This window comes from Zosterops lateralis, assembly GCF_965231275.1.
Source record: "Zosterops lateralis genome assembly, chromosome: 8".
NCBI classification, from domain to species: domain Eukaryota; kingdom Metazoa; phylum Chordata; class Aves; order Passeriformes; family Zosteropidae; genus Zosterops; species Zosterops lateralis.
Window position 1 is genome coordinate 18,271,048 of NC_139768.1, and position 26,484 is coordinate 18,297,531.

General features: G+C 41.7%; 1 protein-coding gene across 2 annotated transcripts in view; it reads left to right on the forward strand.

Annotated features, from left to right (window-relative positions):
* The first annotated feature begins 1,832 nt into the window (after positions 1 to 1,832).
* The window catches only part of ADD3 (adducin 3), a 91,530-nt gene continuing 66,878 nt past the window's right edge, over positions 1,833 to 26,484 (forward strand). For both annotated transcript variants that reach the window (XM_083866073.1, XM_083866072.1), the window contains exon 1: positions 1,833 to 1,918. The gene's annotated coding sequence lies outside the window, so the exon portion shown is untranslated. The remainder of the gene's footprint in view (positions 1,919 to 26,484) is intronic.

Here is a 26,484-nt window from a genome sequence, read left to right on the forward strand (position 1 = left end):
ATCACCCTCACTTTCAAAACCACAACTAAAATTTGTAATTTGTAATTTCTTGGCCTTTTCAAGTTCAAAGTTCATTAAAACATGATACAGCTGTAATATTTTTCCAAAAGGAAATAAAAATGAGGGGATGAACATGGAAGGAACAGCCATGAGCATTAAACTGAATTAATAGGCAAACTGGAGAAAGCCAATTGCTTCAACCTTCATAGCACACTCCACATGTTCCTGTGCCCAAGGTAAGTTCAGATTTCCAACAGCCATCAGATAGTTAAAAGTCCTGTATTAAATAACAGATGCGGTGCCACCTCATCCCCTGATTAGTGGCCGGTCCCTGCAGGTTCCCGTGGGGCTGGTGTGGTCAGGTGGAGCCATCTCGGTGCTGTGTACAGGTTTGCAAAGTTAAAACACGTTCTGCATCCTCTCCCTATTCAAATCAAGTACCCAATTTGGTTCCTCAGGCACTTTTTTCTCCAAGGACCTCCCTAGCTCCCAAGGCCCTTGCTCAGTGTTCTGTGATGGTCTTGTAGCTCCTACACTGATGTGGTGGCAGCAGCCCCCAGGCTGGGCTGGAGCCTCTCTCTGACTCCATCAGAAGAGGGTCCTGGCACACAGGCTCTTCATCCTACCCTGCCCCAGCCCTGCTGCCTTCCCCATGGCCACACTGGCCACACTCCTCGAGGGGCTCCTGAAAAGCAAGCAGTGCACAGAATTAAAAAGTTTTGTCCCTGAACCCACATGACTTAGTCAATGTGTGTAATTTTACACCTGTAAGCGACAGTGCTGATTTCAAAGGGACCTTCTAAGACTTTCAAACTTATTTTACAAAGTTTCTACTTGATCCTGCTTATAATTCATTCCTAGCCTGGATCATGAGGACTTGTTGGACTTGAGGACTTCTGAGTCTTAGAAATAATTAAAAACATAATTTAAATACAGAGAAGTTTTTTGTTTTGTTTTTGGGGTTTTGTTCTTGTTGTTGTTCTTTGTTTTTGTTGGGTTTTTTGTTTTTGTTTTTGGTTTTTTTTGCATCAAAAGGAGAATTATCACCTAGTGCTTCTGTGACTTCAAACGTCTGGTCTGAGCCGCTGGGATGTAACAAAACCAGCCCTGAGACCGAGAAACCGAGTAACTTTGGGTGGGGAACCAAGACAGGGATGATTTCAGCTGCAAAGCAGGACAACTACACAAAGCCAAGAAAACAAAAAACAGGGAAGGGGAAAAAAAAAAAAAAAAAAAAAAAAAAAAAAAAAAAAAAAAAAAAACAACCAAAAAAAACGGAGAGAAAGAAAGGACAGCGTTTGCCAAGACGACTTTAGCATTTCGTGCAGCTTTTTTTCGGCAGGGCTGCTCTGGCACAAGAGCTTTCTCCCGAGCAGCACGAGCCATCTGGAGAAGCCGTCTGCCGCCTCTCAGCCCCGACAACTGTTTCAATGTCTCAAAATTTCACTTCCAACCCAGGGTTTTGTTGTTATTGTTGCCTGTTTGGGGGGCGTGGGCGGTATATTCATTTTTCCCGCACACACTCCCCGTGTCCCCCCTCCATGGCCCCGGCCCCGGGGATGGATGCTCCGGCCCGCACTGCAGGTACGGCACGGCCGGGGACAACAATGCACGGCGCCCGGGGCGGGGGACACCGGCGGAGCCGCCGCCCCTCGGCCGGGCTGGGAGCGGTGTAAGGGCGAGGGAAGGCGGCCGCGATTCCAACTCGGCCGAGGGGCGGCCGGGGAAGGGCGGCGGGCGAGCCCCCAGCGCTGCCAGATAGTGATCCACGGCGGGCGTGCGGGCGCGGGGGGCGGAGCCCAGGTGTCCCTTCCTGCCAGATAGTGCGCCGCCCCTCTCCCCGCCCGCCCCGCGGTGCTGCTGGCGCTGCCGCCGCCGGCCGGGATGGGCTGCGGCACAAAGGCGCGGGCCCGCTGAGGTAACGCCGCCGGGCTGGGCACGGGGGGGACGGTGGGGAACGGGAGCTCTCCTTCCCGCCGAGCGCGGGGCCGGGGCCGCCCGGAGCGGCGGTGGGGAAGGACGGCGGGCGGAGGCCCCGAGCGCTGCCCGCGGTGTGGGGCCGCCCGGGGCTGCGGGGAGCGGGGATGGGGCGGGATGGGGCGGGACGGGCGGTGCGGGGCACGGCGGGGCCGGGGGAACTCGCCCGCGGGTCTGCGCCAGCCCTCCGCCGGGGGAGATGCTGCAGTGCTGTCGTTCCGCCCCGGCGCCGGGCTGAGGAGGAGGACGGCGCTTTAAATAATGCGCCTCCGCTCCCAAACTCCGCCGATCGAATAAAACCTGCGGAGCGATTGTGACTGCGGGCTGTCCCTGCTCCACCGCAGGGCTGCGGGTTCCCTGCGCGCCTCGGAAAACTTGTTAAAATCTCCATTACTGGGGGTTTTGGAGCGGCTGGCGGTGCGGAGAGCCCGGGCGGGCTCGGCATTCCGGTCACGGCAGCCGGACCCGCGGCGGGACCGGCACCAGCCCCGCTCCCAGCGCTGTGCGGGCTCGCCCTGCTCTCCCTGGCCCTGCTCCCCCTGCCCCTGCCCCCCCTGGCCTCCCTGCCCCTGCTCCCCCTGCCCCTGCTCCCCCTGCCCCTGCTCCCCCTGCCCTCCCTGCTCCCCCTGCCCTCCCTGCCCCTGCTCTCCCTGCCCCTGCCCTCCCTGCCCCTGCTCGCCCCGCAGCTCGGAATTGTCTCCATGCTGGGCTTGTCTGGGCGAGGAGGAAATTCAAGGTTGCTGCCTTGAACTTTAGGCTCCAGAAATGAGGGTTTACGATGGGCCTTTCGGGAGTTTGTTACTCGGTGTTGGTCGGTTTTCATCTCGCATTGAAAAGCTTATTTAGGGGTTCAGAGCGAAGTTAGCAGTCGGTGTTCGCTGCGGGCTGGAGGGCAGGCAGTTGTCTGCATGGCTGAACGATGGGATTTTGGCAGGGAAGCCTTGGAGTGGCTCTGTAAAGAGCTTGCCTCAAAAGCAGCAACCCGGCCGTGGAGGTGTGTTGCCTCTGCCTTCTCAGCATCACTGTGTTACAGGCAGGTTGAGCCTGAATCTGCTGGTTTTCATTCACATGTCCTGGACTCGTGTCTGGAGGGTAGTGATGGGATACCAAGTGGAGGAGAAATGTGTAGGCATGTGCCTCATCTGCATGGTTCCACTATGTGGAGGAGTTAAGTTTAAAAAAACAAATAGATAAAATCAATGGCAATGAATATCTGGGGAAAAAAATGAATGGCCAAGGGTTATAAAAGCATGAATGTACAGAATTGCTGAATTGTGTGGGAGAAGTTGCTGCTTAAATGAGCTTTGGAAGCAGAGGAATGAAGCTGACAAATGTCAGCCTTTCAAAGAGCGCTTTGATGTGCCTGGGGCAGGTTCAGGCTGTCTCACTCACCTTCTGGTCCAGTTGCTGATGAGTGGAGTGCAGCACAGGTGTGGCAGAGGTACGGCTCCGTGTGATCTGCTGGGAAGGGATGGTGGTGGCTTTTGGGGGGAGCGGTGCAAGACGGGGCAGGTTCTCCATGTGTCTGCTTTGACAGCAGTTCTGCCGTGACAGACTCCCTTTGCTCCCTGCCAGGGTTTGCCTTGTGCCAGGGAGTTCTCAGGACTGCACACCCGGTCACTTGAGTGGCCTTGCTGGCTGGAAACCGTGTGTGAACAAACTGTACAAACCTCCTTGGTGGCATCCAGTACTTGCAGGGAAAGAGTCAGCCCGGGGAACAGCATGAGCTCCTTGGCTGTTATCAGACAAGCTCCTCAATGCTGATTTGAGTAAGAAATGCATGTATTTCTCAATGAAACAAAACGATAATTGCATGACTAATAGAGTATACCAAGTTTCAACTTTAGATGTTGTCATGTTAACGCTTTTAATGTTAGTTGCATTATTTCTCAGAAGACATCATTACTTGAGTTTTAATTTTTGCTGGAAGAATGCAAAGTTCCAGGCAGAAGTGGGTGGGCTGCTTAGGGGTTGAGTGTTTAATGATAGAGGTTAGTGCACAGTGATGATGATGATGATTAAGCATGTCCTTAATTCCTGACCAATAGATGGAGTGCTGCTATGCTTTAGGATATCTGGGGATTTAATGGTCTCTTGGTTAAATCAGTCATTATCCTTGACTCTTGCCTGAGGATTGAGGCAGCTGACATTATTTAAGAGAAAGGTGTTTTTAGAGTGGCGCATTCAAACCATCATGTACACCACAATCATCCAGCCCAAAGGGAAGGTCCAGGGGATGCCTCTGACACCCCAGGCTTTGCAGTGCTTGTAGGGTGGTTGGACTGGAGCGATCTGGGGGAATGGGGCAGTTTCACTGCCTTGGCCAACAAGGTGTTCTGCAGCCCTTGTGGTGACCCGTTGCTGGTTATGAAATAATGAGCTGTTGGACAGGGCTGGCTGAGCCCAGCTGGGCTCGGTGTAACTGTGCTGGAACGGCCCCTGTTGCATGTGATGTTAGAGGTGACATTGCACTCAGGGCCGCCTGCTTTTGTTCAGCTCCACTTGTTACAGGCCAAATGACCTGGCATAAGACTCTCTTTGCTGTGAAAATCGTGAGAAATTAACATGTAAGAGACGAGAAATGGCACTGTTTTAAGAAAGGCCAGCATTAGTTTGTTTCCTTTTGTAAGGGGAATGTTTTATGGATCAAGAACTGAACTGAAAGAAGGCAAAATGCTGCTAGTTTTTCCCTTGTTAAAATCATCATTGCCAGTTAAAACTGCAGCGCTGTCCTTGCTGCGCTGTGGATGGTGCTGGAATGTTAATGCTTAAAAAAACCAATTTTAATTTAGGGGAATAACTTGTTTCACTTTGAGATGGTACATAAAATTGCGTTTTTGCTAGCTTTTTTAAAGCTGGATACAAATTCTAGTTTCTTAAAAAAATGTCCTGTAACTCTAGCAGCATAGTAACCTCTGGCTATTATTTCCCTTGTAAATCAATTTTGCATTTTCATAGTGCTGCTGTTTCAAAAACTGAGCCGGTCATTGTTTTGGTATTGACTTAGAAGAATGCAATCTTATATTTTTTAATAGCGTTGCTTCCCATTACATCACAGGCTTTTCTTCAAGCCATGTTTTGAAATGCCTCTTGCCATATGCGAGATGGTGGTAGATGGTGGTGTGGCTTCTGGTAGGATTCTTGGGGTTTAGTTGTCTTTTGTGTAGTGTTTTTTGGCAGATGAAGATGAATAAAAGCTACTTGACCTTAGGGAACAAGCAGTAACTTACTCATTGTGTGTTAATATTAGTTCTGTTTGCCCACAGAGTCTACTCTGCTTCTATACTAATTCTGAGTTACTTGACATGTGGGAAAACACTTTTGTTTCTTTTCTGTATTGAAGATAACGTGTCATTGTACATCATCACAAATGGGATTTTGAGGGATTTCATTTAAAGATATCCTAGCACATATCTGCTTTTTTGCAGATAATTTGTGATCCAGATTATTAGTTAAGAGAAACAAATGTTAATTGGTTAGATAAGAAAGTATGTTCAGTTATGGCATGCTCTTAATTTGGGCTGGTGGCAGAGGGATGACAGTGCAAAACCGTAGAGTAAACTGGAAAATGTTGACTACTAAAAAGTTGAGATTTTCTACAGATTCATTGAGAATTTGGGTAGTGGGAGAAGGCTTGAGAACATCAGACCTCAGTGGGAGGGTGATGGCTCCCGGTGGTTTATTCCCCCCTGGATCTTTACAGTCTGGTGAATGTGATGTAGGTATCTGTTTATTTACGACTCTGGGAGCATATTAAACATAGTTTGTGTCTTATGGTAGTAATGTCAATTCTGCTTGACAAGGATGCAATCAGTTGTTACAAAGTGCTAATTAGGGAAATATTCTAATAGCCTCATTCATTGTTCTCATCTCTTAAACTGTTGTGGTCTTGGCTGGGAAGAGACTCTTTTCTTGCCTTGCATTGTCTAGCTGTTAAAACCCAAGTGACATCAAAGCAGGAGGCAGTTTTCATGTGAGTCAGCAGGCCGAGGTGAAGATCTGTAAATCACAGGCTGGTGTGAGAGCTGGGGCTTCCTTTGTAGCATTCCTTGACCCACAGCAGCTAACAGCTGGTAAATCCCTTCTCCCTTGTGCAGTTGGACTCTCCTGAAGTTGCTTCTCCAGCTGAAGTACGTGGCAGTCCTGAGCAGCACGGAGCTGACAGCAGTTCACTGCTGCTCCTATTGTCGCTGTGCTGCCCTGAACGAGTACCTGGTGTTACTGGCAGCACTTCAGCCAAGAGCTGAACTCTGCTGTGGTGGCCACACCAAGAGGATTCATTGAATTGCTTTGAAAGTCTCTGCTTGTTGTCTTCATCTATACCTCTAATAAACAATCTCAAGCTTTATATATATATATATATATATATATATATATATAAATATGCATATTCAGGTGTTAAATGATATGGGAGTTTTGTTGTTTTGCTTTTGTTTGACTTTTTTTTCTTGTAGAAAACAATTATCCATCTGCATATCATCCATCGCTGTTACCCTAAACACAGCATAGATTAGAGGCCAGGTGGACCTGCATATTCTGTTTGCAAATGCACAGTAAATGTCAGTCCTGGAAGGAGGGTGCTTACCACCCAACCTGCATGTGTCCTCATGGGAAATAGAGTGCAAAATAGGAAAGCTTACTTGATGAGTAAAACTTGCTCAACTGTTCAATACAGTCAAAACAAGGAATGAAAAATATAATTTTAACTATATATTATATCCCCCCTACAAATGTAGACCAATTTTTTTTTTTTATTTTTTTTTTTTTTTTTTTTTTTTTTGCCAGCTCTAGAAGTCTTGGCAGAATGCTGTGGGAGCAGCTTGGTACTGAAGTTGTCTGTGTGATTCAAATAAATAGTTTCTAGAGCAGTGTAAATTATAAATTGGCTGGGTTACTTGCTGGTATTAATGCAAGTAATTTCGTATAATCCAGTATCCCAGTACTGTCTTAACAACCCATATTATGTTTTAGTCTTTATGTATATACAAAAAACCTCTGTATTTATAAAGAGCATCACTAAGGCCACAAAGTCAAGTATTTGAAAGCTGGGTAGTGCTGTCCAAAGAAAATATCCTCAATTTAAAAATTAAATTACAGCATTGGAAAGTACACTTAGGAGCCCTGATGTCAGAAAGAGAGAAGTGTTTTGGCTCAGATGCTTCAGATCTAGCAGACACTTAGCAGAGGCAACCTTCGGCCTAACGTATGAAAAATTAGGTGAAATTGAAAATAGAATTTTGGGACGGAAACAGTGGACAATACTAGGCAGTGCATCCAGCTCTGTGTAGAACTGAATACAATAACTTAAAAGTACTGACCTCACAAGTACCTTTGTTTTTTCCTGACTCAGATACACAACCGTTTTTAGGAGTGTTAATGAATTGTATAACAATTGCTCCAGGCTCCTGGTCAATGCTAAAACAGGAGTAAAATACAAAATTTAAACAAGCTGCTTTTCAACATTATTTAAATTATCGCTACACACCAGGTGACATACTGTATTTGCTGTATATCCTAAATTGCCAAAACCTAACTTAAAATTTTGTTCTTGGAACATGTAAACTGTATTTGGAGGGTATTTGAACTGTATATATGAACTGGATTTGACCTGTAGAGGGTCACCTCAAGTGTTTTCAAATGATTGTTTTCAGCTGTATTGACTACAGTTCTTTAAAGGTGCTGAGATTTAAGGTGTAAGAACCTGTATATAAAAATAATACCTGGCATTTCTGTACTACATTAGCCTATGTATCTTATATCTTCTATCTGTATCTTGTATCTTCTGTCTTCTTATATAGCATTACTGCAGTAATAAATAAATACAAATCCAATATATATTTCTGTTATGGTGTTTAAATTGTGATAGTACCCACAACAAACCCATCATCCTGTTTCAGATCTTGATTGCAGATGAAGCTTTGCATTAAATATCTGGCTAAAGGATAATTGTCTTCGTAATGTTCACAGTTAATCTGTACAATTTCTGGCTTTCAATTGCAACTGTCTTTAAATACCTAAATATGTCTAAAAATATAGACCAAGGCAAAACTCTTTTGGTAACTCAAATGTTTTTGGACCCAGCCATCAGAGCAGAAGGCAAAGAGATGTTCATGGTCTTTAACTCAGCTACTAAATAGAAGCTGTTCCTCCCCTAGGGCAAACTGTGTTTTCAGGACAAAGTCTGTGGAACTTTCTTATTCCTAAAGTTACTGAGGTTGTAAAAGCATTTGTGGGTATGTGTTAATTTTTTTTATTATTGTTTTCCCCATTCTCATTGGTGGGCTAATACTGAATACAAATGAGGTTTGTTACTGATGTGCTGATTGGAATGGCTTGGCTGTGCAGAGCTGTTTGTCTTTGACACGTAGCTGACTTGGCATCCAAAGGACATGTGCATGTTCTGTGTTAAATGGCTTAAGGACTGGAGTGACACAGTTGGAGAGCTTGGCAGATACCTCTGTGTGTGCATGATTTGGAACAAAAAACTCCATCTTCTAAGACAAACTGTCCAAAGTAGATCTCTCAGTCAAATTTTCATAAATATTTTTATTGCAAAGATTTAATCCTGAGCATCTCAAGAAGAAAAAAGGACTCATGATGAATGTTTTAATAATAGCTAGTACAATGTTTTGTAAAGCCAAGTGTGTCTGTAACCAGCAAAGCCCTCTTTAGGTGTTGGTTTTGTTCCTTATCAACCTGATCAAAATCATGGGTCTGGTATGGAGCAAAAAAAAGGCAGAAGAATTTGCAAATACATTGAAATTTATGGTGTTTCAAAATAAATGAACCCAACACAAAAGCAGAAACCAAACCAAGTGGTCTAGCAGTCAGGTTCTCCCCTCCATTTTTTTTACTCTGTTTCAAACTTTGTTTAAATACTTTTGTAGCACGCAGGGAGATTGAATACATCTGTGCAGTGCTAGCATGACAGAGTCTGTGCTCAAAAACAGGTTAGTTCAAAAAAAAAAAAAAAAAAAGAAAATCTTGAAATGAATCCAGGTAGCTTCCTAGTTAAAACATATCAAATAACATAAAGCATGTGAACTCAAGACAACTCAGTTTAACTATATAAAACATTTAAGCTGTAAAGCATCAGGAGGTTTCTTTATAAGTGCCTGGATAATTTGCCCTGAGGTGGCAGAGGGGCACATTGGGTTGGTTCCCTATTTACATCAGATGTTTTCCTGTGAGCCAAGAACTTGGGGAGAAACTGAAATACTGTTTCCTCTTTAAAGGGTTGTTGCATATACCTTATGCTCTTTGTGTGTGTTTGCTTAAACTTAGATGTTTTTAAAGACCAGTGCCCCTTGTTTTAACATGTCCTAAGAGAGCTCCTGGTTAAGAGCTGGATTTCAAAGACTGCTTAGTTCTTCTCAAGCACCACACCATTCAAAATGGAAGCTTTTGCTGTCTGGTCAGCAGAAAGTGTTCTTTTTCCTTACCATTGCTAGCATCATGAGTGTTTTATTGCATATCAGTGCTTCTAATTGAATCAAGGGGTGCTGAATGTATTACCTGGTGGGATCCTGTGTCCTTCAAAGTATCTTAAGTCTGAAAGTCTCCAATTACGTGGATCAAGGCACTGTTTCTCAAAGGATGGACCCAAAGTGACCAATGGAGATTATTAAGTGTGGTTATTTCTTCTCTGTTCCAGAGAGGTGTTGCCCAGCAAGGGTGGTCAGTATTTCAGTCCAGTGCTTTGGGAAGTCTTTGCTTAGATGTGGAGATTTCCATCTGAGGAGAGGTTTGGCAAACACACAGAGCAGACCTCGGAGTGAAAGGGAGGGAGAGCTCTGAATGGAGACAGGAGGTAGGAGTGCTGTGCTCCACAGGCAGGGCCAGCAGGAGCCCGGGCTCATCCAGTAGCTCCAACGCCAGCAGCTTCATCTGCCTGGTCTTTTCCTAGAGCTGGAAGAACAGATAGCCTAGCCTAGCCATAAGTATCAGCAGAGCAATGTGTGTATTGGGCAACCCTTTCCACGAACCTCAATTGCCATATGGCTCTTGTCACCAAGTTTGGGTCTGTGAACTGTTTCACAGGAACCCACAAGACCCACCGAAGTATACTAGTCTTATTGTCCCAATACTTGTCTTTGGAGATTCTATCTCTCCACTAGGAAAAATTATCAGTTTCCTTGTTGAAAAGGGTTGAAATTCTCCCCTTTACAGGAAAAATATTTAAAATTTTAAACAAACAAATAAATAAACAACCTCCAGATGTATTGCTTCCTTTCCTATTAATATTAGCTAGTACATTGCATAAAACTAATGTACTTGCACTGTTGATTAAAAAGAATTGGCTAATGGTGAGAGTAAGAATAAAAATTTATTTATAGCCTCGGTTAGCCTTTAACAAGAGAAAATAGCTTGAGGTATAGCATGTAACACTAGTGTCTGGCTACTATCAAACATGCTGCAAATATATAGTAACAGATATTGTGTGCAGTAAATTTGTCTTTGTAGTAGAAACCTGATGTTGTTGCTGTTCCCAAGGGCTAAGTTGAATTACATTATTACCAAGGCTGAGCTAACAGAGCTTTGCTTATAGTATACATACAGACAAGGCGGTTCTTCACAGAGAGGTGACCTCTGCTGTATTTTGGTTTCAGATTTCACAGGGACCCATTTCAAAGTTTTAGCTTCAGTCCACACCCTGCTGGTAGCTAGCTATAAAACTCTCTTTGAAGCAAGTTAAAAAAAAAAAAAAAAAAAAAAAAAGTCTGTCCTTTATTACTTTAATAAAGTCAGATAAAGGTCATTTGTTTACTCCTTTTGTGATACACACTGCTGCCACTGTTCCTTGTCAATATAATTGATACTTGAAAGATGGAACTAAAGCTACAAAATTACTGGTTGCAGTGTGCAAATGCATAGTGTAAGTAATTATCTTTTTTTATGGCTCTTCTGTTTATTAGTTAACTTGGAGAATGTGCACAAGCATATTGTGCTAGGGAAGCTATTATTGGGTGACATGGCATAATGTAGTGTACTCCTTCCAAGGTTATTCCACCCTCTCTATAAACTTTTTTTTTTTGTTTCTCTCTCTCCCCCCCCCCCAAAACCAATTTAAAGAACCAAATTAAAGCTCTGTAATCCTGTTTAAGAACCCTGTCGAATAAGAAGTCTGTATGTCACCGTTGCAATAAATATAATCACCTCTTTAATGCAGTCACTCCTCTCTAGGGCTGATTTCCATCCGATTGAAGTATTTGGGTCGTACATTACAACCAAGCTAAAGGGGAAATTCTGCTCTTCCCTCCTGGCCCTGTGGTCCTGCATCGTCCTCTCTTGTGTAAGCCCTGCTGCTGGCTGGACTTGTGCAATTCACTGTGAATTGTGGCAGCAAAGCTCCTCTCTCCCCTTTGACTGCATTAACTCTCTTTAATGTGTTGAATTAACTCTAGAGAGGGATGAGTGAGCACCAGGGTGTGTGCAAGGTGTCAAAGGCAGTGGGGAGAAGCAGGGAAAAGGGGGGATAAGAGGATGGGGCACTGCCAGTGCTGGGCTGCAGGTGAACTCCAGCCCCCTGATCCTTGTGTGGTGATAGCTCTGCAGCCAGGCACTGCCTGCAGTACTGGACCTGTCTCCTGCAAGGGGACTAGGAGAGCAAGAATGACCAAACCATTTCTCTAGGCTTTGAGATACAGTATAGCAGCCCCCAGATTTCAAGGTTCCCCCTTACCCTCCCAGTGCTCTCAGAATCTGAGGGGGAACAGTCATGTTTAAAGGGAGATTCTGGGATCAATGCAATGTTTTGGGAAAATGACATAATTTCAAAAATATTTTTATTAAAATGATCTCAGCATGCTAGGCTGTGTGGCTCCCATACCCCACTGTGTGGCTGCCAGTGGGTGACAATCCTGTATGGTGTTGCTGGTCTTGGGTACCTGGTGTTGCTTTCCACAGCAACCTTCCCTTGCCTCCAGAGCCTGCAGTATCCATGCTTAGCACAAGTTGCACAACTAAATTTTCTGTAGTAAAATTCAAAGGTTTACACTACTGAGAAGTGTATACCATTGCTTCTCTTACTTTTTTATTTATTTCATAAGTTATGTGTAAGAAGTGGAGGCTAAATACTGCCATAGGAGAACTTTATTATATCAAGTAGGCCACACTGTCTATATGTATAGAACAAATTCTTTCTTTGGTGAGAGGGAAGGGTGGGGCTGCTCTCCGTTCTAGTAATGAACTTCTGCATATGTTTACAAGATACTTTTACATATAAAGAATTCAGAATTCCATTGAAGAAAATGTATACAAATAAGTTACTTAGCATATCTCAGTGAGACGCCCAAGATGTGTATTTCTAGCTTGCAGCCTCTGTGCCTTTGATAATGGCATTGCCTCTCTTCTCCTTCCATCCAGGTTCTCATCAGTTAAACGATGTGTAAGAAAAGCTAGCATTGCTAGAAACAAACTTGGCAGAAAAATTGTTTTAGAAGTGTAGTGCTGAGCTCCTAACAGCAGAAAGCTGTTTGCTGTTGGAGTTGACTGAAATTGTTCCAGTGGGTGAGTGATACAAGTTCTCAGTGTGAATAGCTGTCCTGCAGATAGCACTTTATTGTCTTCAGTGCCAGGTCCTCCCAGCTTTCTCCTGCACATCTCTTCTCCTTTTTTCTCTTTTCCTAGCTGCAGTGAAGGATTCTTTGAACATTTGCATTTTCTCTGTTTCATATGATACGCAGGCTTCAGTGTAGAGACTTAAGGAGTCTTATCAAAGTAATACTGGCTCAGTCAGAGTAAAGATGCTTTAGTTAAATAGACTATGGCTGTGTTTAAAAATAACAGCTCTAGCTGTGTCAGCGTGTTGGACAACCTGATACTGACTTCAACAAGAAAGAGCTTCTGGAAATTACTTTGCTTGTTGCAGTATTGCCCCAGCGTGAACTTGGTTTCTCTTGGCAGCATTTCAGTGTCAGATAAACCAAAACAGAGCCCCTGAATTTTAAAAGTGAGTAGCCAAGTGGCTTCAGAGAGAGCTTGTTGTAGTGGGCACCTTTTAAAGGCACTAACAGGAGTAGCAGCACTTTTGCTGTTGTTCACATTGTCAAAACAGCAGTGCCTGGCTTTGGGTGCAAACACCACCTTCATTTAAGCTCCCTTGGTTTTGGGTTTTCAGCTGTTTGATGTTTGTAGTGAAAAGGTGGTGTGGGCATCTTCCAGCTGAGATCTGTGTGTGGCTGCCATGCTTGGACACATGTAGCTTGTTGCTTTCTTGTCATAGTATAATGTGTGGAGGGGCTTTCTAGTGATTCCTGTGCAATTGTCTCATTTTGCCCCAGCCCTAGTGTGTCTCTGACTTCTGCTGCCTCTCTGGAAACTCATTTAAAGCATTGATGTTCTTAAAAAGTCTCGTTAATGAGAACTTTTTGAAAATACTTTGTGTATCTGATGTTTATTCTGCTCTTTACAGTTCTTGTCGTGTGTGAGTTTTCTGTCCTTTTTTTTTTTTTCTTGGCAAGGAATTCAGTATTACATTCTTGTACCAAGAGGAAGAGTATTAAGCCTACTCATAAAAAGAAGATTTATTATCAAATGTAGGTTTTCATTTTGTCCATTGGAAATTTTTTTTTTTTTTTTTTTTTTTTTGCTCTAACCATACCCAGATTACTGGCTTCATTCATACGGTGGTTGTATCAAGTTTGGATACTGTCTTTGTTAAATTACGGCTCCTGAGGGTTTTCTGTTACAGAGGTTTCTTCAGTCAGGGGAAATGAGGGTATAATAAAGAGGATTCAAGGACCGGACACAATGATTCCATATAACTGAAACAAACAATGCCAGATTTGGCTGATGTTGGATTTTCCGTCAAACTTTTTTATTGGTGTTCATTCATTTTACTTTAAGCAGAGTTTAAAATTGAGGCAGTTTGAGTGCCTGAAGGAACTGAGAGGCCAATAGCAGATTATTTGGGCAATACTTTTAATCACTATATCCTATCTTTGTGCATTTATTCTGAATTCTAGCTTACTCAGGAAGTTGCCTTGATTCAAATACCATTAGAGCAGTAAATCCAACAGGAGACATCCAGATTCACTGAAAGGACTATCACTGAAGCCCATGTAACAGACCTGACTGTGCCTGGGGTTTCTGAAACACTGATTCCAAGAATTGAGCTCATGCTTATTGAGAAGCAGTGCTGTTTTCTGGCAGAGTGAGTACCTGACCTTCATTTATGTCTCCTTTCACTTACTGCAACTCCCTTAGCTGTTATTGGTATATTTTGTGTTTTACTACAGTTATAAAATGTTATTAACTGTAATGTGCTAAAATAGGGATAAAATAATCAGAATGCACTTCAGGATGCAAGCAAATTTGCTGTGAGATGCTATAAATAAATTACTGTGCCTCTCAGCCAGAAATTCAGTGTGAAGCAAGAATGCAGGGTATGCTGGTAGCTTTCTCTCTTTCTCATGTTGAGCACTGCCAGAAGGGGAATGATGCTGAATCTGTTTTTCACTGCCTCTGCTGTGCCAGAATGTTGGTCTTTCAGGGTAGAGAGTTTGCACTACTGCAGTTTTCTGCAGATACTTCTCAAGGAGAGAGGAGGAGGAAAAAACATAGTTTTGATGTTTACAAACTAAGAGATACTACAGTAAAACTGAAGTCAAAACTGTAGCTGTTGCTTAAATATCCTTTTAATTATTTTGGAAGGCTTTGGGATATTTTTCCCCACTCTTATTCTCAAAACCTGCTGCGTCTTTGTGCATTGGTGAAATTGGGTGCAGTGGGTCCAGTATACAAAACTCTTTCCTCTTCCCATCTATTTCTGCATGTGCTCTTCAATATACCTTATCCAATTCTTTATTCATAGAAATCTAGGAGAAGCTTTCCTAACACTCTTTCTCTTATTAGGGTTCAATGGCATAACTTTAACTTCAGTTCCTGTATTTTTTCTACCTTTAGTGGCTTAGAAGTAAAAATGGTAAAAATGAAAGCCCTTACAGTGGCCTAACATGTAGCATTTTGAAAGATGAAAGCTGGATTCGTCATGGAGCAAAAAGCTGTCTGTGATTTGAGATTAGCACTTAGGGTGCATCAGCCCTGTGATTATGGTCAAATTTATTGGACACAGTGGTTTTAGTCCTTTTATGCCATATCTAGTACAGGAGGATTCTGCTTGATGAAAGGAAGAAAGCAAGCTGACAGAAGGAGTAAAACTACTTATTGCCCCAGGGATAAAATTTTGGAAATATTTCTCTGGATTCCAGCAATGGGCATTACATAAGAAAGAAAAAAAGTCTGCCCTGAAGTGCATAAGTTATTGAAGCATTTGTAAGAGTAGGATTTGTCTGTCCAGAAATTGTTTGCAATGTCTACTTCTGAGCAGAGATGACACGAGTATGAATGCTTTGTAAAATCCTACTCATCTACAGGAACCTGTGGGTTTTGAGGCTTGCAAGGTTGTGTAACTCAGTGTGAAAAACATAAAAGGTTGCAGCTGATATCTTCAAATTATTTATTTACCTTGCAGTTGTGTGAAATTAAGTTTCCTGAGAGGTCTGAGTGACATTATTTACTGTAAGAGGATCTGATCTTGTAGTTGTTTGTTCTTTGTGGTAAACTGAGCTAGCACAAACGACCAAAAGTGTGCAATTGTGCAGCTTTCTAATTAGATTGCTCTCTTTGGTGTATTTGACAGATCAGCACTGAGAGTTGTAAAAGCAGAAAGTAGAACTGTCTTGGTTGTGAGATGCAGGGATTTCCTTGCAGCATCTTATGGGGAGGGGTTTGCACTGCACTCGGACCCACCGCCACTGAGACCTTCTCTTGAGCCACAGCTCTTTCTTTGGCTCAGCTCTTAAGGAAGCAGAAAGGCAGGAGGTATTCACAGCACTGTTTGTGGCCAGCTGAGGCTTTCCCCTTAATCACATTCCTGCTTTGAATTGCTGTTTGGAGAACTCTCTAAGGATGCTGGAAGCCTTAAAACAAGGCAAACTCAAGTCGGGCTTGGCTGGCTAATTGAGGTGCCCCAGCAGAGCAGTGACTGGCACACTGAGGTTATTATGCCTGCACACAGATTCCTGGTACCAGGGGCCTGGATCTGTGGGTCCTCTCAGCTCTCTGCAGATAACACCCAGATAACAGCTCTCTGATAATTCTCAGCTCATTATTCAGATTGCTGTTATATTTAAATATTCTGTCTGCATTTTGGCTTAATTTCTGAGAAGACTTGGACAGCGAGGATCAGGTTTTTTTCAAACTTTTTAACACAAGCTGTGTAAATGCTGCAGTTCTTCATATTTTGAGATATCTTATCCCATACTGATGTGACAGCTGTTCATGTTCACCCATCTTGGCAACAGTTACACCCTTCATGTGAAGTAGTTGGCAACTAGTTAGATGAATGAAGGTTTTGCCATTGATTTATTAATGTGTCCAGAAAACACCCGTAAGGTTTTGGGTTCTCAAGCAATTCCATTTATTTGTCTTCCCTCTGAAGAAAGTAAACAAATACACATACATCCTCATTTATTTCTCCTACCCCCATCCATAGATATACTTCTCAAACTGGGGTTTCTTTTATGTTTAAAGAAAATGCTTTGCTGGCAAGGCTTCTGTTATAAATAATAGGTAAGTGCACCTACACATCAGGGCTCTCTTTTTAATTGAGGCTGTGGCAGTTGAAGCTTGGAGGTAATTTTTAGATACCCTGCAGATAGACTGCATGTGGGCAGAGCCTGCATCACACCCACAAACCAAAGGAGCTGGAAACACTTGGGTGAGAGCACAGCTGAGCTTCAGAGCTTGGACACTTCAGCAGCCTCTCTCACTTAAAGAACCTTTTCCTCGTGGAGCAGAAACAAGTGCTTTGCTCACCTCTGGGCTTGGAGTGTTTGTTTATCCATCCTCACCAGAGCTTCCTCTCTGAGCAAGCCGTTAGGTCTGACTGTGCTTTAAATCAATCTGATTCCCCCACTAAAGACAGTGTTTATACAACCATGCATATATATTTAATCCTGTTGAAAATGATTCTCAAAACAGATGTTTAAGCTCTTGTTAAAGGTCACTTGGGACATTTTAAATAGTTCTGTAAAATTCCAGTTGTCCTATCTTCCTGCCTCCAGAAGCAAGTAGCCATGTACCTGTTGATTAAAAATTGGCTGGTTGTGAGAGGATTTTAAAATTTCAGCTCCATTCACATTGTCTGACACAGAATTTCTTAGGTGAAAGCAGGACTTTCCCCTGTTTTGATTTTTATTTTTTGACTTTTTCATCATTTCATATGACCTTTTTAATACCTTGCTTGGAAAAGATAATCTAGATTAATCAAATATCTGAGCTTTGCCAATAAATGTAGGTGCTCCTAAGTGGTGCGGTCCTCTGAAAGAGTTACTTAGTTTTATTTTTCAAGGTCTGCTCAAAAGATAATTTGGGGAAAGGGATTGCTTTCTTTTCTACTGTTGGTTCTCAGTGTTGTCACTGGTAACTAAGCTAACTTTTTAAGTACTTTTGGACCTTCAATAAATACATTGCTAAGGAAATAGTCCTGGGAACCACTGAACATTTGAGGGGTTTACTAGTTTAACTTCATATGATCACAGATGTGGGGTGAGAGAGAGTTATATAGAGAGACAAGTTTTCTTAAGCATTGGATTCTCTATTCGTATGAATACCAACTTGTCTGATCTAATTCAGGAGTGTGTTTGTTAAGAGGACTGTTCTTAATTCAATACTTGGATATCAACTATGGTGAAAATCTCTTGGGTTCAGATGTGGAATGATGCAGTCAGTCTTTCTGTTTCCCTCCTGTTTTGAAAAGAGTTTTAGCTTTATTCTAATTTTCTTGAGGCTCTAGATAGGATTTTATAAATCAACAAGCATGAAAGAATGGAGTTCTTATTCAGACTTAATTGATTTTGAATTTAAAACTTATCTGTTGTTTCTGTTCTTTTTGTTGGTTGCTCAGGGTTTTATCAGAATTAAACAACCTTTTATACCTAAGCAATCCTAAATACCTTTTAATCCTAAGCAATCCTATAGTACACCAATTAAATCTTTATTTTATATTTTAATTGCTTTACTGAGAGTTCTCTGAATGTGTAAGAGATTTCAAGGAAGATATTATTCATCAAAAACTTTAGTATGTTTCAGTTGACTTTTTTTTTTTTTTAACTTAAACACTACAAGTAATTGCTTTGAGTGTCTACAGTTTCTGCAGTTCTGCAAGCAGAGTTGTAGTAACTATTGTTGCACTTTGAAAATCAAATTACAACTCAGGTGCAGTCCTAGCTAAGTATTTGTAGCAAGGAAGCTCAGTCTAGACTTGATTGTATCCTGCATCATTGCCTCCTCACAGCTGGTATGGCAGTGAACTGCTACAAAGCATGGTTTCCTCAGTAGAGTGCTCAGGGTTTTTTTATAAGGGTGTGCTTGAATTATTTTTTTGGTGGATTTGTGAAAGGGGAGGGCATGCAACTTTTTCAGTACTAGGAAACATATTTTTTTTGTGAGTTAGGAGACTTAGATAAAACATAGAAAATGGGTGAAATTCACACAGAGAGAATTTTTCCTTAAACATTGGGTTCAGGATGTAGGCCACATCTGTAATCATGTTTTTAGAAATGAGTGCTTATTAAATGGATTCTCTGCCAACAACATCTGGTTGCACTTTATGTACGTGTTTTCTTTCATAGAGAAAGCAAACCATATGACATAACCCCAGTCAGATAAAATTATTGTTTATAAGACTTTGTTTATTTATATAGCACCACAAGATGAAATACATCTTCATCTGAAAAACCTTGCAGCAGATTACCAAGGTGAGCAGATGACATCTGCATTTCCAGATGGCTGGTCTGGGGTGCTGTGTTGTGTGGTTTATAAGCCCTGCTTAAAGGCATATAACATTAGTAGCTGAATTTGCTAATTGAATGGGGGCTAATAATTCCAGGTGCCTTCATGGGGAGTGTCCCACATTCTTTAGTGGCACTGTGATGCTGGTGGTGCTCCTGATGCATTGCATGGGGTCAGAAAGAGCATTACTGTGCAGTGACAAACCTTCACAGACACAATGCCTTTTAGGACTGGTAGTAACCCTCTGGTAGTGGCCACTGCTATGAGTAAAATTTGAGAGCAGTGATTTGCTTTCATTAAAATAGACAGCCCTGCAGTTGCTGTGCTGAACACGAATTGTTCAGACCAATTTCAGGAGGTTGATCTTAACTGTGCTCTTAGAAGTGGCTTCTTTCCTCACTAAACAAGCTGCCTGTAGGGCTTGTAGTGGTCCAGCCTGAACTCAGCTCTTGGCTTCTGCTTGGAAACAAGCCGAAAGATAAGAATTGGAAATACCTTGCAAACATGGGAGATGTGATATCCTGTATTAAACAGTGTTGGGCTGTGATGCCCTGGGAGCAGTGGGGGTTCAGCTGTTGTAATCCTGAACAACAGATCTCCTCAGCACCTGCCTGCCAAGGTAAAGGATGTCAGTTGTGTCTCTGTCACATGAAAGTTGAGCCACCTGCAGCTGTAGAGAAAGCTGTAGATGAAGTTGTGTTTAACTGGGCATGGATGGTACTGTACTCCTGAATCTGAGATATTTGGAAGGAGCAATTTCCATGTAGGCCAGCAATTATTTCAGAAATAGCTTCATGTATCAAAAGCTCGATGGGAGCTTTTCTAGCCTGCCAGGCGCTGTGTGCCAGTGAGGGACATACTGGGGAGGGAGGCAAATGTCATCTGCTGCAGGGTTTATTTCTTCCCTGAACAGGCTCCTATCAAATGCGCCCAAGGAAAGAGCATTTTGACAATTTGTACCCAGATAAAGTATCCTAGTGTGCTTGATGATCTCAACTGAGATCCCGGGTGTGTTTCACTTTGCATTTTTTAACTGATTATTCATACACTAAAGTTGCTTAGAATATGCGGTACTCAACAAGTAATGATTTATTTGACTCTTCATTGCAACTGATCAACTTTTCTGTTAACAGCATAACTTCTTTTTTTGAATCAGCCAAAAAAAATGACAGTAGTTTAGAATAGATTTTTCTTGCATTACCCAAACAAACCAGAAATTTAAATATTGTGGCTATTAGACCTTTTAAAATTAGGCACCCTAATTAACAGAGCTGAACATGACTTAATTACTTAATGTAATTAGCAGGATATCTATTACCTTTTTAGTTGCTAAGCTAAAAGGTTTTTACTCAAGTACAAGCTTTTGCTGTGCATGATGACCCTTTAAAGGCTTTTGGGACTCTATCCAGCTGGCAGCTTGGCACTGCTGAGCAGATGTGGCTGCTCTCTGGAGAGCTGATCTCTACTGCTTAGCTTTATTAATTCCTGACATTCATATTGATCTGTGGGTCCAAACAAAAGTAAAGAGTCTCAGGTGGAAGTGGCATAATGTGTAGCTTCCTGTCGGCCTTTTCCTGCTATTTTCAGGATATATTTTGGTATTATTAGTCTTAGCAGCTCTTACTTAGTTGTATGTGCATGTGCATGTTGTACTGTTTCTTGGCTTCATATTCTGTTCTTGGTGATTCATAGAGCATCAGAATGCACAGAAATCATGTTCTCAGCACTTTGGAAGACCTCTCCAAATAATTCTGCACGCTGGTTGTTCACAGGAAGCAAGTGGGCGTGCTGGAAGAGCATTCAAGTTTCCCAAAAGTGCTCATGATCACTGAGGAACTGCTGTGCAACTCCCTTCTGAGAAGCATTCTTCACTTCTTCCAATTATTTAATAATTAAAATATTGAGGTTGGGAGGAAGTCCATTTTCCTGTAATAAGGACAGGTGGTGTTGAAAAAGCAATTGAAAATGTGTGCTGATGGACTGAAGTTTGGTTTTTCCTGAGGTGTAATTTATATCCATAAAAAGCAGACCATAGTGAGTTTGACAATCAACTCAAATTGCAAGTGACAGATTTTTCTTAGTGTGGGGAGAGTTGTAGTCAGATGTTCTGTGCATGGGAAGTGTTTGTGGGCCATCCATCAATGTATTATTATCATGGTAGTAAAATTAAGATTTTTTTTTTAAATATTTATCAAATCCAAGAGGAAACAAGAGGAGTTTATGGATAAGAAGAGTATGACCAGACATTGGCATGTTGAGGCACTGATCACAGGCAGTTGCAGACAGGGTTCTGAAGGTTACAGTGGAGCATGCCAGTGGGCTGTGGATTTCCCCCTTCAACCACACTTTGTCACAAATGAACGTGGTAATTACTGCAGCAAAGGCTCTGCACTAACGCACATTGCTGACCTCATCCCAAGAAACACACAGCACTGGCCAATTTCTGATATAGTGCGGGAAAAACATTTATTTAAATGCTTACTGAAAACAGATGTTTGGGAGTTCTGTTGGGGTATATTAAAGTCTTCTAAAAAAATTTAAATCCTGAACTGTAATTATAGTAGCTGATAGTTTATACCTTTCCAATCCTTGGTCTCTGAGGCCATGCTTTGATAATTTCTCCAAGGGAAGCACTTGCTGGTCAGAAAGTGGATTCAGATTGAGACCACCCAATAGTCACTGAGTAGAAGTCATGGCAATATGTGTGTTTTCATTTAGTATAAACATTTTTAACTTAATGACTTCCTGTTTCTAAGGATGAGAATAATCTTGCTTAAAATAGGAGGAGGAGGAGTATTAAAACAGAAAACTTGCGTGCATGACTGCCCTTTGCTAGCAAGCCTATAGGCTGATACAGACTTAGGAGAAAGCTCATGAGATGTTTTGATAACTGCAACTTGCAATTCTTAAGGTATTTGTCAAGTAATTATGGTTGTTTTCCTACAATCACACAAACTTGTGCATTTTGCCAACATGGAAATTGGACCAAGTAACACGGGTTTGTTGGATGGGAGAGCAAATGAGGAATGAGTTGATGTCCAAGAAGACAGAGAGGGGAGACGGTGTTTTGAGTAGTGTCTTAATGAAAGTTACAGTGGATAGGATTTCTGTTTAAGTAGGTAACAAGCTCCTGTTTACGTTTTGAAACCTGGTCTGGGTAGGCAGATATTACTATAAAAGAGTAAAAGCTTAGTTAAAACCTCACAAATAGACTTGAATCATTAGAACATTCAACAAATTCAAGTTGAAGGTGTCTGTCCTAGTTTTGTTCATTTTCCTGACTGAATTTGATGTACAAGTTCTCAGTGTGACTGCGACGTAGAAATAACACATGAAAGTGGCTGGTTTTTTTCTTGAGTTTGGCAGTTTCAGCATTGGAAAAAAGTGAGTTGCAGAGATATGTAAAGGCTTGTGTTGGCTGAGGTGCACATACTCAAGAAAACTTACCATTCTGTAGTGCTGTTTTATTTTAGATCTGGGTGTGGATTAATTCTGCTGGCCTTCAATGTGTATCTCATGCAGTCTTGCATCACCATTTAATGGAGTGTTCTGTTTGATCAGCACATGTTCCTTTCGGTTCTTTTAAGTAACTTTTGTTGAAGGGATCCAGGTGTGTGCAATAAATGCCTTTAGCCTAAGCTGAGGATCTTGTTAGCAGTGCAGCTACTGGGAGGTGACTTTTTAAAGTCATGCATTTATTTTCCTGTATTGTTACTTTCATAGATATTCTTCATAACTTAAAACTAATATAACCACAACATGAAATTTAGTATCTTTATCTGTAAGTGCCAAAAAGTGTTAGAAAGCAACGCCTGGGTGGGAAGTGAAAACGGTTGCACCATTCAGCAGACAGGCTCTCTTGTTGCACTTACACTTTTCAGTCAGTGTTAGCCACAGAAATTCCTTATTTTTAATTTTCAACCTCAATTCCTTAAGCTGTGGAATTGTCTCATTAAAGCCTAATTGCCCCTTAATAACATTGTCATGAAATGAGGCTTTACACTTGCTGAAATTTGTCTTAATAGCATAGACAGTGGTCCAAGGAATTTTTTAGTACCAGGAAAAGAGGGCAGCAGTGGTTTCCACTACGTCCCTGGCATGTCTAACCTGGACATCCTCATCTATTCAGTTTTAGCCCTTCCTTTGGTAGGTTGCTTTCTGCAAGGTTTAATTGCTGTGTTAGGAAGAAGGACTGAAATGAAGAAAATCCTATTTCCTAAACATGCCTGGAGTGCATGCTAGGGCTCATTCCCACAGCAGCATTAGGAGGTCAGTTGCTTACTCTGGGTATGGCTTCTTCCTCTCTCCTAAGGTGGTATGTGCTCCTCAGCACAGGAGCTTTTGTTCTCAAAAATGTGGACATTTTGGATACAAAACCAATCACACTTTGCTTGAATGAAGGTAAAACACTGAACAAGGTATTTTTGCTTTTAGTGTTTCTAGCAGGGCAGTAAGAGGCAGCATCCTTCTGTTTTGGAGGAATACAATTAATCTCTCTTGGAATAACTCATAGAGTGTGTTTGGTAAGGAAAGGCATTGAGATTCAACAGGGAAAAATCTTCGTTATATTTTTTTATATTATCTATATCTATAAATCCCACTGAATACAGAAAGTAATCTTAAGGAAATGTGTTCTTGCCAAAGATGAGATCAAAGTTACTTGATGTTTCCACATTGTGTTTACAGCTTAAGCCATTGTTCTGATTTGCATTCAGAATGATGCATGTGACAAGCCATTATCTGGATTATTCAATGTGTATAATTAGGCATTTACTTTCTTTTCCTTTCAGAGTGTCTGTGCAGATTTTAAAAATTTGAAGTAAAAATTATCTGTGCACTTTGATACAGCATTTGCATAATTAATTTGAGAGGTTGGTCAGAAGGGTTTATTTTGAAGCTTTTGTGCCTAAAATAGGTTCCATTGATTTATGGATAGAGATGAGTATTGATGTGTGTTCTGCAGTGGAATTGCATAGTGGAAATAATATCCCAGCCTGTGGTAATGTATTTGGGATTTCAGGGCTGGGCTGTCACCTCTGGCTTCCAGGCAAACAGTTTTAGAAATAGGCTCTCCACACTGAGATTTTGAGATGCATTGATGTTTTCCCTCTGAAAAGGAAAGCTGTGCAAAAAGAATTGTCACTGCCCAAACCTACAGAGCAAACCAAGGAGAGCTCCCTCTCAAGTTGAAATCAGCCTTTACTCAAGCACCTGTATTGAAAGTGCTTTCGAAACATTTTCTTTTCAATTCACAATCTGGTTTTCATTGAATGTGGAGGGGACCTAGATTTACACTGAAACATGAGTTTAAGATAATTAAAAAAAAAAACAAACAACAAATCCTGTGTATACTTAGAGATAAATTGTGTTGCTGTATTGTGAGAATGATAACAAGAATTGTTTTCCTTCTTGCAGATAGGTACACATCTGCAACCTCTGTTGCTAAGCAGTGGGTTATGTGGCTGGTTGATAGGAGGAATGTTTCATTTCAAAGTGCACCACATACCTCAGAAGTTTTAAATTCTCCAAGGAATTCTGGTTATTTTGGCCTGGAGGATCTCATCATCTTGAGTTCCCTGGTGTAGCTGCCCTTTGTGCCTGTCTGCATCCTGAGTGCAATCCCTGCACATAGGGTGCAGCACCAGCTAGGGCGAGCATCCTGAACAGCCCCATGCCATCAGGTTGGAGAAATGCTCTCCAAAGTCCAGTGCTCATCACAGCAGAGAAACCTGCTTGGCATTCATGGTGTGGAAATCTCTCTTGAAAATCAGCCCCTTTTACCTGGCCCACTTTGAGTTCTTGGACAGAAAAGTTTTCTGCCTCACTAGTTAAAGGTTTGTTTTTCCTCTGAAAGAGGAACCACGAGATGTGGGCAGTCAGATTTGCTAAAAGTCACAGCAGAGCCTCTGCACGCATGAAGGAGCAGACTATATTAAGTGCCAGCTGTATTATTTTTAGTGTCTCTTCCTGCCCTGCAGTTGAGAGGAGTAGGCTGGCAGTGGCTGTGAGCTGGTGTGTGTCCTGTTTACACCTCTGTGCTCTCCCTCAAACAGAGGAGTGCCTCAGCAGTGAGGCTGCCAGTTAAATTGCTGGTTCAGGATGCCAAAGATCCAATCCCTTAATTGGTTTGGAGGAATTTTGCTTCATGTGCCTTCTGCAGGTGATGCTGTGTTTGTTACAAAAGCAGCACAAACACAGAAATTTTGTCTTTTGGATTCTGCCCTGTTTCCTTAGAAACTAATTTCATGCCATAGCTGCAGACTGAGCATCAAGTCATTCCTTGTTCTCTGTTAGAAACATGTAATATCAAATTGAGGCAGACTAAGTGCAAATATATTAGTCCTCACTTCTTGGCAGATTCTTCTCTTCATTGCAGCAAGTATTCTCCTACTGATAATTTTTCAACTTGGATGCTCTAGAGAACAGGGCCCATTAGGCTGTGATTGGTATTCCTTTGATTAAGCTGTGAAGAGTTGTCACTGCTGGAAGTAAAACTTATTTTTAGTAGTTTGCCTGAAACGTTCAGCTTGTGTCTCAAGAAAAGGAAGTTCAGGGTTGGCTGAATGTTTGTTGTCCCTGTCTTCAAAAAGAAAAAACATTGCAAATTTTGAGGAAAATTTTAACAGCTTGAAATGGATGGGGGAAGTCCTTTTCAGTAGAAGTATTGCTCAACTGACAACAGATCTCCTGGGATTTTGTTTCTGATAAGTAATTTAGCTGTGCTTCCCTAAAGCAGAGATCTGTTGCATCTTCACATTTCAGCTACTTCTAATGACAAACCATGTTTATTCACAATGCTGGTCTCTTCTGAGTTTTGGAGATGAGGAGGAAAAAAATGGGAGGAACAATGTTGAATTGTTCTAGAAACTGGAATCCATAAAAGAAAGCAAGCAGAACGTGGTAATGTTTGGGTGAGTTATTTCAGTAGTCATTTTTTCATTGGGCATATTTGTTACATTTTTAATTCATTATTACCCCTTTGCTGTGTGTTTTCTGCTCTAATGAACTTACTGTGGCTGTGGTATGCAGCCTGCCACACATCTGTAATTGAACTTCTACTTCTAGTCCTTGGTATTCCAGAAGAGCTGCTGAAGGGACAAGAAGATACTTGACATGATCATTAAAAGTCATTATGCCTCTGAAGAGTCACTTTGTTGAATTAAATTCAAATGTTCAGCCTGAAAATAAACAACAGTAGGTAGTTCTCTTTAAGCAAACACCCCTCTAGAAAAGTATTTTTCTTCCTAGTATATGTTTTCTAGCTTATGTTATACTGTAGTTCTAAATTGGCATTTTTTCCATATACAAGTATTAAATTAGCTCATTAAACTGAATTAATATTTGAAATTAGTCAGATATTTTGGGCAGGCATTGCAAAGCATAGGAGCTCTTCAATTCCTAGTTAAAAAGTTAGCTGAATGTCAAGCATCGCTCATTGCTTTCATTAATTTTCCCTGTAACTAAGGCACCAATCTGGCTTTCATTTAAACTTGATGCAGATTTCTGGTGCATGTCAAGTGGAGCAGAGTAAATCTGCAAAATAGCTTTTAATGATAAGCTATAGTTGACTACCTTTGATCGAAAGAGATAGTGTGCCCTGAAAAATAAGGTTATAAAATAATAAAAGGCAGACTTACATTTCAGCTCAGATAAAATAAAAAATAGGTGGGGTTTAAGGACATGTGGTTGAAACTAAAACTGGTTAGAGGT